General features: G+C 40.3%; 1 protein-coding gene across 1 annotated transcript in view; it reads left to right on the top strand.

Moving 5' to 3' along the window:
• SVIL (supervillin) overlaps window positions 1–17,591 on the top strand; it is a 143,575-nt gene that overhangs the window by 16,106 nt on the left and 109,878 nt on the right. The window contains exon 2 of the mRNA XM_069859415.1: window positions 13,976–14,064. The gene's annotated coding sequence lies outside the window, so the exon portion shown is untranslated. The remainder of the gene's footprint in view (window positions 1–13,975; window positions 14,065–17,591) is intronic.

The raw sequence follows: 17,591 nt of genomic DNA, 5'->3' as shown, positions 1-17,591 counted from the left end.
AGTGAATGTCTTAAGGAAAAAAAAAGCTCTTGGAGACTAATTTGAAAACTTGGACAATTATTACATCTACAACTGTCATTTTAAAGATTTCTCTGATTTCTTTTTTTTTTTCCTGAATTCTTTTAAGTGTAGAAATGGAAACCTGTGTCTACTATCTATTTTATCAGCGCTGGCGAGATCAAAACTGCAATTGTTGCTTGTGGTGCGCTGGAATTCCAGTGGCAATTCTGCCATCTGCTCCCTTTCTGCCCACTGCTTTCTGTGCATGATGAAGCAAGCAAGGCTGTTTCTCTGTGGTCCCATGGTAAACAGTTGTGATACATGCTTCTCCTCAGCCTTTAAGTTCAGTGGCTTTACAGCAGTGAATATTTTGTGCTACTGATGGCTTTGGACTAATTAAATTAAATGGAAACTGAGCAGTTACTCACTTAAAATGTGATCAAGGTCTTGTTTGTAAACACTCTTAGAGACGAATGATGCATCTCATTTTCATTTCTTCCACAGTTAAGTGCTGCAGGAGACTAAAATATCAAAATTAATGAAAGCAGGTGAAAGCTGATTTGTTTTGGAGAAAGCGAGTGTGCTCTGCCTTGAGGGAATGCTTCTCTAGACCTTAGTGTTTGGTATTAATACTCAAACTTAATGTATTTTGAATGCCATAGGCTTAAGTTACAATAAGGAGGTAACACAGCAGCAGAATGAGTCAGAGAAGTGAGAGAAACTAGGAAAATCAAGTAGAAGTTACCCTTTGGTAGTGTATGAATGTGTGGGGATTTTTGAAGCGGCAGTTAGGAACTATTATCTGCAGCATTATCAAATGTGTCTTCTGAAGGAAAAAAAACTGCTATTATTATGAAACCAGGACATAAAAATGACTGTGAGCCTGCAGGAATGCTTCAAAAAATTCGTTTCGAGAACTTTGAAGACAATGCGATGAGCGTATCTGGAAATCTGCTTCATAGTACTTTCTGGGTTGGTAGAAGTAATCAGGTTACATGCTAATGAAATATAACTTTCAGAAGTCTTGCTACTTGGTAAGTCTAAGACCACTATAATTTGGTTTTGCAATCCTTTCAGATGTCCTAAATAATTGATGCCCCTGCCAAAGGAGCTAGGGGAGAGACTGTAATGGAACCACCTTTTATGTCCCATTTTAGTTGTATAGGAGTTGTTTCATTAAATATTGAAGCCTTTAAGATCATATTTTATTTTGACTAAGATTGGCATTTGTTTAATTACAGGTGTGGTCTACTTCTATGGGGTTTATAAGAAAATTTTGTAAGTTGAAAGTCATCTTGCTCTCAGATATGCAGTTAGGCATGATAGTTTACTGCAAGTCTCATCAGACATCAGTGTTTGCCTATGTTAGAGTAGTCCATCTTAAACCCATATCCTGACTTGAATCAATGGCAGCTGGATTACAAATATGAGAGGAATCTTCTGTTTGCCAAGTGTATCTTAGTCAAAGTTGCTGAAGTTATTTGAATGTACAGTCAGTGAAACCTGTATACAGGGTCCTAAATAGAATTTAGACTATTTGTCACCAGGATACCCACACTTGTACTGTTTAGAATATGCAACAGTTGCTGCACTTACTTTTGAAAATTGGATTTGGCAGGTGAATCACTTATGCCAAAATAAAAGCCAAGTACTAGCTACATATCTAATTGATATGTAAAAGATGAGGAAGGAATTCAAACTGAAGACTAAGGAGTGATTGCGCCTAAGAGAGCTCAAGCAATGTGATTTGCCTTCTGAACTCATGACTGAAGCTCTTTAGTAACGTGTTTCTGGCCACTGTTTCTGTCCCAGGCGCTCTGTCAGAAAAGTTTCCTAGCCCTGTTATTTGCACACTCACACATGTCAGAGGTAACTGTCAGTAAGACTGCACGCTGCAAACATGCACGGTCCTGATTTATAACCGAGGTCTGACTGAGCAGAGCTGTGCAAGCGCAGGTTAGATGTCACTCAGATAACATAAATCCAGAACTTTTTGGTTTGCCAGTTGGCTGATACTTGAAGTGGGTGTTGTACAGCACATGCTCTCTAAACTGCAGGGAAGAGACTGAAAACAATAATAGTTGATTCCTAGACTTGCTGTAAACCCAGTTTTAATCTGTTTGGATTGTGCTGTCAATGGGGTTTTTTCAACAACTTTTGTAGCTTGTAGGTAGGGAAATTGCTTTGAACTTGGATGAAATTCAAAGATCATGCAAATAGTTACATTTTTGCTTTCATTGAGGTGCTTACCCTTCCATGTTCAGCACAGAGCTGAGGAAGAATTGACTTTCTATGATGCATCTAACTTTTCAGAAGCTTGTTGCGAGCCTAAAACACCCACCTCACACTCAGTCATATAGAGTGAAACATGGCAGTCTAAAATTAAAAAAAAAATCAAATTTACCGTCTATATTGTAGCTGTTTGTTTCAGAAAATGCAGACACTGCTGCTGGCTGAATGGCAAACTGAACATCTGCCCTGCGCATGTTGGTTATGAATTTGGATGGCGCTGGGGAAGAGCAAGAGCACGCCTGTGCAGGGCAAGACTGCGCTGGTGTCCCTGTGCTGCAGTTTCACAAGCATCTGAAATAGGGAGGTCTGCACTTGTTCGGCTGTCATCCCCAGCAGTGAGGCAGGAGGAGTACTGGCTGAGTGTGCCAGCAGTGATAAGGCCTCAGGTGGTGATCACAGTAAACATGCTTGGAGAATCACAGCCCTGTTTTCCCAGGAGTTACATGAGGATGTATTTCTGTCACTTGTTCGGTGGGAAATTTCTTGCTGCCAGCAGCTAAATGACATGCAAAGCAATCAAACTGTGGCTCTTCCAGCATTGCTGGTGTTGTGGCTTATGATGCTTCTGTTTTCAAAACTGAATTCATCAGCATAGACAGACTACTTCATTCTGAAAATGTAAAATCTTATCACAAGTGCTTCTTGTATTGTAATAAACATAACTTTTGTCTACAACAAGAGCTGCATATCATGCTTCCTTTTTTCCCCCCACTGTTTTATGCAATAGCCTGCCAAACAGCATAGATATCTTCTGAGCAGATTTATGCAAAACTGGAAAGTTGGCAATGATGTTGCTTCCATGAAATTCCGACTGTTGTCTTCTACATACAGTACTCACAGCTCTATTACTAGCAGGGCTGCTATTGGGAACAAAGAAGCACAGCACTAAGTCGTTCTGATCTTATAGTTATGATATAATTAGAGACAGCTGCCTTAACACAGAAGAACGTAAGTCCATAAATAAACTTTAGAACTGTAAACATAAACTTTTTAATAGCAGAGACGATTAGCAAGGAACTATTCAAATCCCACAGGACTAGATAATCTCTACCGTAATTATGTAGTCCACTAAGTGAGTAAGATTTCCAAAGCTTAGCTCATGAATAAGACTGGATTGTTAGTGGTGTGATTTCATAAAACAAACAAAGAGACTGAAGGCTCCAGAGGCTGCTTAAGGCTTTGTAGATGGGTTAATGCCTACTGCTTAATTGTTTAAAGTATGTGTGAAGAGATACAGGGCAATTGTAGAAAGAATGTTGAGGAAAGAAACCTATCATTAGATACATGCTAAATTTCTTTATCAATAATAGCTGTGTTACAACAGGTCACTTTTATAATCATTTGTTCAAAATAGTCTTTAAATATCTGATGAGTTTTTTTGCTACTTATTTTGCTAGATAATATATGTTGCTAAGTATTTTATGTCTGCTGTATTTTAATCATGCTAATAAAGTGAACATTTGCTATGGCATTTCTGGTTGTACTTCGATACTATTAACACATGCTTGTTCTGGTCCCATGCCTCCTGTCCAGTTCAGCCACACAAGGCAACTGTGCCAATAGAAGAACTGGGAAGAAAACAACACTTGCAGCAGTGTAGAAAAAAATTCTCCTCAGAACATGGATGTTAGAGGAGAGAGAGCCAAGAAGAGGTGTTCAGCCATGGAGTTGGTGGATTTCCTTAATGGGTTGTCTTTCCTGGCCTTTGAGGTAGCTAGCCCCAAACAGCAACGGCGGTACAGCCAGCTCACTGAAAATCATAGGAAGCTGTTGTTGCCTTTGGGGTGCTTTAAGAATGGATTGGACCTCCTTTTCTTGAGAGAGGAGAAATGAGATTCAGCTTCTGGGGACATCTTATGTAGGCAACCTCCTGAAGACCCTGTCTTGTGTTTGTCCTTTTTATGGCTAAGTATTGTCTAGTCAGGATATAGCAGCATGCGTACTTCTGATACAGAGATTTTACATTTGTTCAGATAAATTTGCTGTGTTGATGTCTCATCCCCAAATACAAAAAGGAATTGCAGAAACAGCAGCAACTGGTGATCTTTTTGAGCGTGGAGACTTGCAGAAGGGAAGACCCCTTCTGCGCTTTTTCCCTCTTACCTCCCTTGTACTGGAGCTTCCTGCAAAACAGAGGGTTGTCCTGGAGTCTCCTACACGGGTCTCTCTGTAAGCTTTATGTCACTTCAGAAAGTCTCTGATGCAAAGTCCCTAGAGAACTTAAAAATTTGGGTGATGGGAGCCACAGACTTGTCTGAAATGGATATTCTGTGGAAAAAACCTCCCTTCTTTAAGGCGTATAATCTAAAACATGACTCCAGTGAGTTAAGATGAATATCAGTGCCTTTGTAACCTTCTGTTATTCATCCTCACCAGGCCCCTGTGAAATGGGAGAGTTCTCTTCATCTTGAGTGATAGACTGAGAGCTGGGTTGTGGGGGATAGCTAGTATGTTCTCAGCCACATGTACCAGCCTCCCCCTTTGCACCCCTCTGCCCTTCTGACCCTTTACTGAGTCATCTGCATTTAATGTGTAAGGAAACAATTCAATTATATTTATGGTTGCTGGTCTGAAATGAGTCATTGTGGGGTCAAACATGTTGTGGAGCAGGGAAGGGATAAACTCATGCAGCCAGGGAGAGGAGTGGGAATCTGGCAGCCAGCAGCTGGCTGAGATTGCCATGGAGCCACAGACCAACCCCAGTGATTTCTCCAAGGTCACACAACCTTCTGTCAGCAAGATGTTGAAACCATCCCTCTCCTGTTATGGGGTGCTGACCGCAGGTCTGTCACATGCAGTTACTGGTAGGAAATGGCTTTAGATTTATTCTACTTGAAGTTATTGTTTGCTTGAAAATACTGATGTATGAATTAATAGATGCTTTCTGGTGTGTGCCAAAACCTAAATGTACTGAGCTGGCTATAGCTGCAGATCTTCACATGTAAAGGTGGGTACATTTCATGAGGAATACATAGTTAGGTTCAGGTAACTACCCCTTAGAAATGTGACTTAGATAGGTGGTGATCTGTCAACTACAGCTCAATTATGTATAAGGGATCCTTATGTGGATCTGTTGGATTATATTGCCAGCACAAGATTATATAATCTGTAGATTATATTGCCAACAGAGTGAAAAAAATCAGTCAGTATGCAGTTGCCTTGTCACTCATATGACCTGCAGCATGGTACTTTATCAGTGCTCCAGTACAAAATTTAGAATGGAATATTTCGTTAACCCTGAGCACGTGAATTTCTGAACTGTTGCAGCACTTCGAGCAATGTTCCTTATCCTTGAGGCAGTACTGAGTGTGGAGGTCTAAGGGCAGATCTTAGGCCATGGATTGTGGCATCAATTTCTGTGCCTTGTTTTTGTTTGGATTCATTTGGGAAGGAATAAACTAAGAAACAACTTTTAGTGAAGAGTTTAGAGCTTTGTGCTTGTTACAAAGCTGTCTGTTTCACTCCTGTGTTTTTACAGTTTCTCTAGAAAAAGGGCTATTGAAAAAAACTTCTGGACATGATTTTATGTGATGTGTTCATTTTCTTAACACAATACAGATAATTCAATTTGAAGGGCTTTCTCCTCTCTCTGGCAGATTTTTTCAAGCTACCATTTGACTTAATTTCTGTGTGGTTTTTTTTTGTCTTTTATTTCTTGGAACCAAAAAAACCTTGTTGCAGTTAAAAAAAAACCCCAACATTGGAGAACTCTGTCTCCAGCAATCTAATATATTGTCTGATGTTCTTCTAGGAACAAATGCATCATGTGGATTTTTATGTTGGAGGATTTTTAGACTTTTAATGGTTGGGTGCTAGCCACGAGGTTCATGTGACATGACAAATGTGTAACATCTGTGTACTGATGAACATCACCCCTCTGAAAGTCATTCCCACTGCCACAAGCATTGAATTAAATACAAAAATTTAGGGAAAAAATAGTTAGAAGGACACATTCTGTCAAATACAATGGCAAGGATCTGTTGTGCAAGCCATCAGAGCTCACTCATGCACTTGGTATTCCGAGATCTGTCGTCTGTGCTCTGTGCATTAACCATTACCCCCTGTGGACTGGGAGGGTGGCATTGTGCTTTCCTAATCAGTGACGAACTATTTTCTGGGTGGGAATTACAGCTTAGCATATGAGGTTTCTCGATATAGCCACTTGTCTGAGTGATGTATGGGCTGTATGTGAGGTAGGTAGCTTGGCTGAGTTGGCATACTTGAATTATAAATGAAGTCTGGCTGAGTGGCTTTGACCAGGATCTCTCATATTAAAACATGACTCTTATTCATAACTCTACCTGAAATGACCTTACTTAGCAATCCATATCCATGTAAATCCTGAGTACTGCTGCTTGACTTTATGCTGTAACTGGAGTAAGAGGTTTAGGCTATAAAATGGCTGTGATGTAGAAAAGAAAAGCAATTCTTTTATAGGTAAGATTTTGACCTGTAGAGTTCTGGACCATAGCTATGAATCCCTTTTCTTTTAGGCTGCTTGCTGAGATGCATGAAGGGTGCTGTACTTCATTACAACTTGTGTACTTGATGCTGTCACTTCAGTCTGACAAGAGAGGCTGCCAGGTTTAGATTGCAGGGTACATCCAAAAAGCAGACTTCAGGATGCCAGTCACAGCTTATGTTGAAGTGGAATTCATCCTTCCAGATAAAGATTTATTGGATTCTGGTACTGAGCTAGAAACCAGTCTTAAAAACTCAGTCCTTACTTTCTAGGTTATCTCCGCAGACTTGAATCTGGGAGCGCAAACATAAAGAACCTCCTTCAGTTGATCTGAAATCAGTTTCAAACAGGTCTCACTTGCAGCGCTCTCACACTTGCTGTGCTACCAACTAGGGGAAGAGTGGCTAGAAAGCTGCCTGGAGGAGAAGGTCCTGGGGGTGTTGGTTGACAGCTGGTTGAACATGAGCCAGCAGTGTGCCCAGGGGGCCAAGAAGGCCAATGGCATCTTGGATTCTATCAGAAATGGTCCAGGGAGGTTATTCTCCCTCTGTACTCGGCACTGGTGAGACCGCAATTCAAATACTGTGTTCAGTTCTGGGCCCCTCATCACAAGAAGGATGTTGAGGCTCTGGAGCAAGTCCAGAGAAGAGCAACAAAGCTGGTGAAGGGGCTGGTGAATAAGTCTTAGGAGGAGCGGCTGAGGGAAATGGGATTGTTTAGCCATGAGAAGACGAGGCTGAAGAGAGACCTCATTGCTCTCTACAACTACGTGAAAGGAGGTTGTGGAGAGGAGGGAGCTGGCCTCTTCTCCCAAGTGACAGGGGACAGGACAAGGGGGAATGGCCTCAATCTGCACCAAGGGAGATTCAGACTAGATATCAGAGAGAAATTTTTCACAGAAAGGGTCATGGGGCACTGGCATGGTCTGCCCAGGGAGGTGGTTGAGTCACCATCCCTGGAGGTATTTAAAAGACAGGTAGATGAGGTGCTCAGGGGCGTGGTTTAGTGGCAGATAGGAATGGTTGGACTCGATCCAAGAGGTCTTTTCCAACCTGGTGATTCTATGATTCTCTGAAACAATTTCTGAATACTTCCTTCATATGTTGACATTATGATGGCTGTTTTCATGTTGTGCTTAATTCTTTTTTTTGAACTTAAGATTTCTGAAGCTTTTAATATCTTATTCAAAAGAGATTTCAATTTATAAGAGCTTCTGCTCCAGAGTGTATGTAAAAGCTCTTGTTCCAACATAGCCACATGCGTTGCTTTTCAGAGGCAGTTTGTATAGACATTGGAAAGGTTGGATGCTTTGAAAATGTCACTTCACTTGGAAACAGCTTCTTAACGATGCACTGCTTTTAAAGGAGGTGTAAGAAATGGTCTGAAGTAAAGGGAACATCCCTGGGATTTGTTGTCCAGAGTCAACTCCTTAGGGAGTGGGCAGAAGTAGTAAACAAGTCCTAAGTAATCTGGGCATCTGTTTTAATTTTCCTGTTCAGCAAGGATGTCTTAGAATTTGCTATGCTTTCATTAAATAATTTTTATCATAAAACTGTAGTTAGTTCATAATAAAAATGCAGATTCTTTCATCATCATTTGCCCCTCTACTCTGCTCTGGTGAGACCACACCTGGAGTACTGTGTCCAGCTCTGGAGCCCTCAGCACAGGAAAGGCATAGACCTCTTGGAGCAGGTCCAGAGGAGGAGCACAAAAATGGTTAAAGGCCTGGAACACCTTTTCTATGAAGAGAGGCTGAGAGAGTTGGGGTTGTTCAGCTTGGAGAAGAGAAGATTCTGAGGAGACCTTGTTGCAGCCTTTCAACACTTGATGGGGCTTAATAAGAAAGATGGGGAAAAACTTTCTAGCAGGGCCTATAGCAATAGGACAAGAGGGTTATAGTTTTAAACTAAAAGAGGAGAGATTTAGATTAGATATTAAAGAAGATATCTTTTATGCTGAGGGTGGCGAAACTCTGGAAGAGGTTGCCCAGAGAGGTTGTAGATGCCCCATCCCTGGAAGCGCTCAAGGTTGGGCTAGATGAGGCTCTGAGCAACCTGTTCTGGTTGAAGATGTCCCTGCTTACTGCAGGGGGCTTGGACTAGATGGCCTTCATGGTCCCTTCCAATCCAAATTATTCTATGATTCTGTGATTGCAATTGAGGAGGGTGGAAAGGTTTTGTTTGGGTTTTAAGTTGATAGTTTTGAAACTAACTTAATTTTTTGTATAGTTTTGTATTTTTTTTATTTTCAAAAGCTGTTGATAAAAACCAACCAGCCGCTTTCCCACTCTAGTCTGCCTGGGTTCTCGAGGACGCCAGCGCCAGCTGACTGTGTGAGTGTTGTGCCTTTAGTGAATAAGGACCCAAGAGAATTTTTATATCATATTTCCAGCAGACTTCTTGTGTTCAGTGCTGCTACAGTAAGTACATCTGAGTCAGTAGCTCTGCCCACATGCCCTCCAAAAGTCTGATACAGAACCTGGGCCGACCTCCTTGTAATCTGACCCATACAGGGCTTTGCCCAAGCTGAGCATTTCTATTTGAAATGTTTTTTAACGGAGCTGTGTAAAACTGTAGTTAGGAAACAATTCTGTACATCCAGAATGTTTCGATTTTAAGTTGAGGTGGTGTTCAAAGTAGTTAAATACAGCTTTGATGTAAATTACTTAATGGAAATGCAGCAGTAGCTTCACATACTTAAAACAATTTAAGTTTTGTAGCTTCTTTTACCTGTGCTTCAGTTTTCTTAAATAACTGAGGATAATCCTGAGAGGACCTTCTGACTTGAGTCTATTTTACTGCATGTAAGTGTCATTCAGAGTGCTGAAAAAATGATTTGATGTTTTCTAAGGCTTTGAAGAGACTTCTGATGTCTTGAGACTTTCTTACACTAGAGGTCAGTGTATGATGGGAGCTTCTGTGAGGTGGTTTAGAGTTTCTTGCAGAATCCTATTTCGTCAACTTTGAAACCAGATTCTAAGAGAAACTGTAGCCCACTACTGTGGAAAAAACTTAACATTACCATGTCTTATGACTTTCTTGGCTAAAGGGCTCTTTTGAGCTTCCTGCTTTTAATTCTCCTTGCTTAGGGAGTATTTGGCAAGTACCATTAACTACACTTTAATGTGGTAAGCATGAATATTCTCACTCAATTTTTCCAACGTGCACCTTAAACATTTATCTTGTATTACAATAACACGACTTTTTGGTTCAGATGTATTTCTATATGCCATGCTGGTTATAGGAGTCATCTTTAACTTGTACACTGTCCTTCGGAAGGGCATGGTGGGAGAATTGCAACTATAGTTCTTAATGTAGCTCTAAGCTTCCTGGGTGCTGAGCCCATAACTTTCATAGGAATGGCTTCACTTTTGGGTGTTGAAGGAAGCATAGTCAGGCATGATTCTATCATGACGCTTGTAGAGATTGTCTCCTCAGGTCTTCTTCAGTTCTCCAGCAAAGTAATTTCTTTAAACATCTGGAAAGTGCAATAGTAGATTGAGAAAACATCATCAGGCAGGAGGAGTAGAACAGATCGTCGAACAGTGTTACGTGAAGTCAAATGGGAGAGAAATGCACAGAAGGAGAGTCATGCTGACTGGAGCAGGATACATCACAAATGACAATTTAAGCAAGATAGTGGAATAGAAAAAAAATAACAGCAGGGTGGATTTGAGCTCTTGAATGTTTTTCTAAGAGAACTGACTCCAAACAAAAGTGCCTGTATCCTGCTACTGTGTAGAGTTCCTCTGAAATGCCTGGAAAACAAGAAAAAAACCAAAACATGGGATGTTAGGAGTTAACAGGCTAGCACCAATGTAGAGGGTAGGTACTGGCACAGAGCTGGATTTTGCTGTTCTTAAGTGATTTTCGGAGCGTTCAAGGTAGACCTGGGCTGGTGAAACTCTTTGTGGCTTTTTTTTTGTTGGTGTGGAAGCAGGAGAGGGCACTGTAAAAGCATAACCAGCAGTCTTAAAATCTCTCTTGCACTTGGCTGCTGCCCGGTGTGTTTTGTTGCATGCCTCTGGAGCATTAAGAAGGATGACACCTCAGTTGAGTTAGTGTGAGGGAAGTATTAGACTGTGGTTTAATTGAACTTCCTGTAAAGATTCCTGTTTCACAGGTAAGTTATTGCACTCCTCCACCTCCTCCTAGCTTTTTTCAGGCTGCATTTTTTTTATTCTTTGTAAGGAATAAATATTTACCAAGACCTTGCAGAATGGGGCCTTATCAAAACATCTGTAACTTCTGTGGTGCCAGTCGTTGTTGTGTTGGGTTTGAAGAGCCTGAGAAGAGGATGGCTGATGTGATGCGAGTCACTAATCTATAAAGAAAACATCCTAAAATTTTTTTTCCTTTTCCTGTCCTTCTGACACTGGAGGGACGCAACCACGATTTGTTTCAGTGGAACTCCATAAAGTCTGTTCTACACATAACAGTTCCAGAACTACAAGGCTTATCTTAAAGAAGAGAAGCTGTCCTGTAGCCAGCCTGGTGAATAACCTGGTGGGTCACTGCAGATTCTTGCAGAGCAGCTCTTACTTTGTCTGCTGTGCACACAGTCACAGTGTTTCCTGCTTCAGCTTTCAGGTGTTAAATTAGTCCAAATGTTGATGTTATCTGCACCTAGAAGAGTGTTTGTTTAGAAAAAATGGGAGTTTGATTGTTCTCCTTGATCAAAAATGATGGGTGTTTGTGGCTAAGCAGAAGCGATTACCCACTAGCCCTACTTCCTAGTTCGTAACATAAAGTATGCAAATAATATTTTGATGTCTCTCTTCCCTTCATGATGTACTAACTTGATTCCAGGATCTATCTATTGTGTAATAAAGTGGAGTCCATCAAAAAGGCAAAAATTAATATTTGGAGTGCTGTTTCCTGCTTTTGTTCTAAACTCTTGAAGTGTAGAAGTTATCAGATATGCGGTTCAAGTGGCTTGCCAGACGCTCCTCAGAGGAACTGGAGAGAGAATGCATAAAATTGCAAGGTCATTGTTTGAAAGGTTGGAATTCAATTGCCATCTCTCACATTTTGATTTCAGTCTCAAATGTTTCCTGATAGAGGCTCTGTATTTCTTAGGCCTTATGTTTGTCTCATCATGTGTTCTTGACAAAATTTCTTGTGGGATTTCTGGCACTAACGGGGATGTAGAGAATATAGTGACATAAGCAAATATGAAAAAAAATCCAAATCTGTTAAGACAGTCCAACTTACGCCGGGTATTCAAGGTTCCTTTAAAGGATAGATTTTGACAGACTTCAAAACAGCAGCACCACAGTCTTCTCTCTCTTTCTGATATACAAATGTAGCATTTGCCAAAAAAGAAAAAATAATGAAATATGGTAGTGGATTAGCACTATAAATGCTCTTCCCACCTCACAGTGGCCTCCAGGAAACATGTGAAGTAGTTGACCAAAGCTATAGCTGGATATCAAGTCCTTCCTTTTCTGTTTGTTGGTTTTTTTTTTAAATGTTAATATGTAAAGGGGAATAAAGTAGGAACAGTAGAATTAATCAGGTATCCCTGCTGTTAAATAGCAAGAAGGATTTCAGAAACTGAGCATTAGGTGCTAAAGGTGAAACTAGTTTATCTTTCTTTCAGCTAATCTTTGCCGACCATCTTTTTTTCTTCAACTTCCCTACCAGGCTGAGGTGAGTCCCCACTCGTTTGAGGTGAATGAAAGGTTGGAATGGGGAAACAATAGCATGTAGTTTAGCATATTCTGGCAACTTCAGGCTAGTTTCCTGCTTGAAATGCAAAGATAAATATGGGTAGACCGTAAAAACTGGCTGAGTTAAAATGTGTGAACTGCTGCTTAACACTAGGGAGAGAAGACTGAATTGTGTTATCTATTCTCACTGACTCTAAGATAGCCTGTGTTTGGGGGGGTTATCCATCTTCTAAAATAAGATTTTTTGCACACTTGGGCAAAATTCCTGTCTTGTCTGTCTTTCTGTCTTTTCAATGCATTATTTTTGTTTCAACCTCCTCTCTAGATGCTGTTATTAGTGTCTGACACAGTCAGCAGCTGCAGTGGAAGAAGAGTGGTGATCTGACTGCTCTTAACAGTTGTTGCTCTGGTCGCTTAGGATAGCATGACTTCATTTTGTGCCCTTAATAGATTAAAAAAGGGAGTTTCATAAAGCAGCTGTGAAAGTGAAAACAGTGTATTTGGCACCTAAAAATGTATGCAGGTGAGCTGAAACTGATCCCACAGGAGTAAAAATGTTGTTTTCGCTACCAGCTGTCTTACAGGAGGGAGGGAGGCAGTAATCTGTTCAATAGCACAGACTGTTTCATGGAGCACATGTCTGCGTCTGAGAACTCTTCATTGCACTGTGGAAAGAAACAACTGCATTGGTGGCACAGGATAGAGTAACAAGCCCAGAGTAATTGATTATTGTGGGGTTTTATGAGTTCAGGGGATGGACATCCTTAAGGACAATGTGCTGCTGGGATAGTTCAGCCAGTTTGAAGCAACCTAGCTCAGGTGCTGCATCAACATGAATCTCTACTGGGCTAAATCACCCTGTGGGAAAGCAGTTAGTGTTACAGGCAAAGCTAAAGGTGGTTTGTATTTGCCAAAGAAGAAAAAGTAGTTGTAGTTCAAGGGATGGGGATCAGAAATCACATGGGAGGTGTTGCTCACAGAACTGGACTTGCTTGATACGTCAAGTGCTGTCCACTGTGAGAGATCCTAGGTCTGTCTCTGGAATGCTGTAGTTTTAGGTAGAGGGGTGGCTTTTCCAGGTGCTTCCACTGATGTTTAAAATTAAAGATTTTGAGGGTAACAGTCTTCTGGTAGATGCTGCTGCTCTGTTTTGTCTTCAGTGCTGCTTGACTTTATCAAAAGGTATAATATAGACTGGTTTCTTTGAGGTGATTCTAGAAATGCCAAGCTTTCACGTAGAAATTGGTAGTTCTCACATTAAAGGCTCAGATTCTACTAACTGAAGGGTTAAGTTTCTTGAGTTTCCTAGCAGACTTGCAAAACCTCCCTTTCCCCGTGGATATAGTTAGTATCAATAACTGGGCTTTGAAGAGTGCTGTTGCCTGTGATGATGATCTTGTCTTTATGGAAGGACAATAAACTGCTTCCTTCCCTGTGGTCAGTCAGGTCAAAACCTTTTTGCCACTACCTAGTAGTTCTGAAGTTGTTTTCATACCCTGGGATGTGTATTTGTGGTTTTTATCGTGATTTTTTGTGTTTATTTCATGTAGGAGGACAATTGGCTTTTGGATTGTGAGCTGCTTAGACATGGTGATGCAGATCTACTTGGAGAGTCAAGGCTGGATGGCTGGAATTTAAGGTGAGCCTGTGCTGGAAAATGGATGCAGATGTGAACCATGAACTATGGGCTTGGGGTTTTTTCTTTTTTTTCTTTTTTTTCTTTTTTTTTTTTTCTGGAGTAATTTGTACCAAACATTTAAAGAAGAATCAGTGTGTGCTTCCTAGTATGTGTGTAGCATTAATAAAATGTAGCAGTATAGCAGTTAAGATCCCAGAGAAGCTTTTAGGACCTTCAGAAAAGCTGAATGGTATTTAAATACCTAGGAAATGCTGCTGATATAAAAAGACATTTTATTCAATATGAAAATGACAATAGGAATTCCTAAAACTTCATCTCAGTATGCACTGAGAGGCAGCAGGCAGCTGAGATGGGTCCCCTACTATTTCTCTCACCACACTTAACCTGTGTTTTTTCTCAGAGGTATAGTAGACACTGTTGCAGTTGTTGCTTCAAAATCATGAGAACTGTTTTCCTTGCAACTTGCCATAGTTCTGAAGGCTGGGGGAACACAGGAGGAAGAGTGGAAGTTTGAATAAAAGCTTATTTTGCAGCTTTTAGCATCTAGGGACAGTGTTTGCTCCTACACTTGCTAGAGAGCTTGTAAAGTTGGAAGGGCTTGCAGTAGAAAAGTGAAACCTGACCTAGAATCCCAACAACTTGGATTTGGAGCATGGTCACAGTGAGAATGGATTGATTCTTGAGAATTGTGAAATAAGATCTTTGTATAAAATCTCCTCTAATGTTTAGAGCAAGTGCATTCGCGTCACAGTTAGTAGCTGTGTACTTTCTGTGCAGTGAATAATTTAATGAAGGTGAGCAGAAGTAGCCTGTTCTTGCAAGACTAAAGCATATACTGAAAACTATGTAAATAGTTCTGTGAATTTAGGTTTAAAGAGTAACATGTACTTAACCAACATCTTCCAGCAAAGGCTTAAGTCAAGTCTCCAGAGAATTTACTGATAAATTGCTTCTTAGTATATGCCATCATAAAATACTTGTAACCTTCAGAGGATGATGCTATCAGGCCTCGTGAATTGGTATTCTAGTTGTGTTTAAAAAAAATATAAATCAACAACTAAAATCCACGAGAATTATTTTAATATACAGTTTAATAGACAATTTACAGGCAATGTGATTAAGATAAGACATAGCTTGAGAACATCTGATAACTAAACTGCAGGCTACTTCAATATGTAACCTTCAGATGAACGTTTAAGTTCTTCCACAACATCTTGAAATACTGTGCCATATTTACTGTACCCATAACTAGCTTATAATATATATTCAGTAAGCAATTACATAGACTCCATGACAGAAGAAAAGTGGTGTTCTCTGGAGGTCATGACATAGCTTTCCACTTTGTTGCTGAAGTTGCATCTGGGTAAGACTGCCCAGTTGACTTTAGAGACTAGTAAATGTGCAGGATGTGATCAGATTGAGTCACTTTATAATCTCTTTTCCTATCAGGCCAGTACACACAGCTTATGAAAAGGTATGTTTTGGGATATTTTTTTGAGTTTACAATGTGTTGGCTTTGCTAGTGCACACAATTCCTCATGTACTAACTGTATTGTGGAACTTCCAGAAAAGAGCAAAGCCAAAGCACCATGTTCAACTTCATAGACCGTCTTACTGGACACTTTAGCAGCCCTCCTTATATACAAAGAAACATGCAGTGGTCCTTCTAATACTGGTTTGGCGTTTTTTTAATTACAGGTATGTAAGCTAACCATTGCTGTCAAGTGCAGCTTGTAAAACACTGAATTGTTTCTTTTAAGTTAGAATTGGAACGGTGGGTGTGCCTGTTTTTTATAAACCCCCTGTCAGTGCAGCAGTATCCGTCAGGTTAACACCACATGTCTGACACCTGTGCTGAGTTCTCTCTAATCTAGTAGGGAACTTCATCCTCTCCATTCTGACGATAAAGACAAAAATATTTATTTCTTATTTATTTTATCAGATGTCAATAAGACTGTTCACCCCTGCTGTGGTTTCAATTCAGCTTTGTAAGCTTTCTGAGTGCTTTGTAAGCTGAATTATTAATTCTTGCAAAGGTTTAAAAAAATAATGCCATGCAACACTGCAGTCTCTTGCTGACCCAGGGTTTTGGGATTGGTTTTTTTTTTCTGTTTTGAGAACAATTTGCTTGAACTTTTGCACTTTAATGTTACAGAACAACTGTACTAGACTTCTTGCAAAAACCAAGCTTACGGGGAATGTCATCCTCTTGAAAGGGGTTTGCTTTTGTACAATGTAATGATGCTTTTGTTGAAGCGTGTGTATTTGGTGTATTACCTGATCTGCACAGCATTCTCTGGCAGCAGTACTCATGCTCAGTTTGCCTAAGGATGGAAGTTAGTCTTGGATTAGCCTAGCATCTTGTGCGGGGAGTGGAGGTCCTCATTTGTTCTTAAGTGTGCCAACTCCTCACCTTCTACCTTGGTGGTAAGGACAGGTCTTTTGTAATTTTCTCCACAGGATTACTCTCAGGCTTTAGGATTGCACTGCTTGAAGGTGTACTCAAAATTTTGATTCTTGTTGTCATGTTGAGGGTTTTTTTATTTTGTCATAAACGATTTGTCTAGAGCACTGCGGATTTTTAGTAAAGGCGTTTCCAGGTGAAAAAGAGTGGGATGGTGAGAGGCAGAAGCATCTTCCCTACTGCTGCATCTCTCATCAAATTGATAATTATTGGTAAGATGGGAAGCTATGCCCAGTATCACTCCCAGAAGTTTAACATGCATTTCTGCTCGTGGCTTGGGCTGTTGTCAAATGTCCTTAGCTATTTATTAAGGTCAACAAAGGAGCATTCGGCTGTTTGAGTTTTTTAAACTTTTGATGAAACCACTAATCCATTCAGTCTGACGTAATTTCTAACACTGTGTGCTTCTTTCTGTAGTAAGACTTTTGAGAACCAGCCTGTCAGCTAGGGGTATTTCTTACTGATTTCTATTCAGTGAAAGCTTTCATGTTTGTTTCTAGGATCTGAATTACCCATGCCTCTTTCCAAAGCTTTTATGGCAGTGCCCTACTGACAATGTCAGAAATTTTGATCTTGAGGAATATTTTGTTTCCCCTAAACTGCAATGACTCAAGAATGTTGGTGTGAAGCCATGCGAAGGAAAAGAAGGTCAAGAAATCTGCAAGTGATGACTTGATTATACTGCTTTTGCTTATTTCTTTAAATTGTGGTTTGTAACTTCACTGGTGGCTTTACAAACCACAGTGTCAGTCTTGCAACTGATACTTTCTCTAAAAACAGAGAAGGGAAGGGAGCACTGTTTATTTCAACAACCACAAGCAACACTTCCAAAATACACTTGTGGTTCTATCACAGAGTTGTGAATCTTAGATTATCTAGCAGTGACTAACATGGTGAGACAGTAGCCTAATACGTCCATGCTTTATTTAGAAAAGGTAGTTCTTATCAGAGATGAGGAACACCAATGTTTCATTCACTCTGTTTGTAGAATCCCTAAGTACAGATACCAAGTCTGCTGGCAGTTTGCACTGCAAGATACAGAAACTCAGCTTTCAGTTCATAA

Source organism: Phaenicophaeus curvirostris, chromosome 6, assembly GCF_032191515.1.
Source record: "Phaenicophaeus curvirostris isolate KB17595 chromosome 6, BPBGC_Pcur_1.0, whole genome shotgun sequence".
In the NCBI taxonomy this organism is placed as follows: Eukaryota; Metazoa; Chordata; class Aves; order Cuculiformes; family Cuculidae; genus Phaenicophaeus; species Phaenicophaeus curvirostris.
This window is presented reverse-complemented; position numbering and strand designations above follow the sequence as displayed.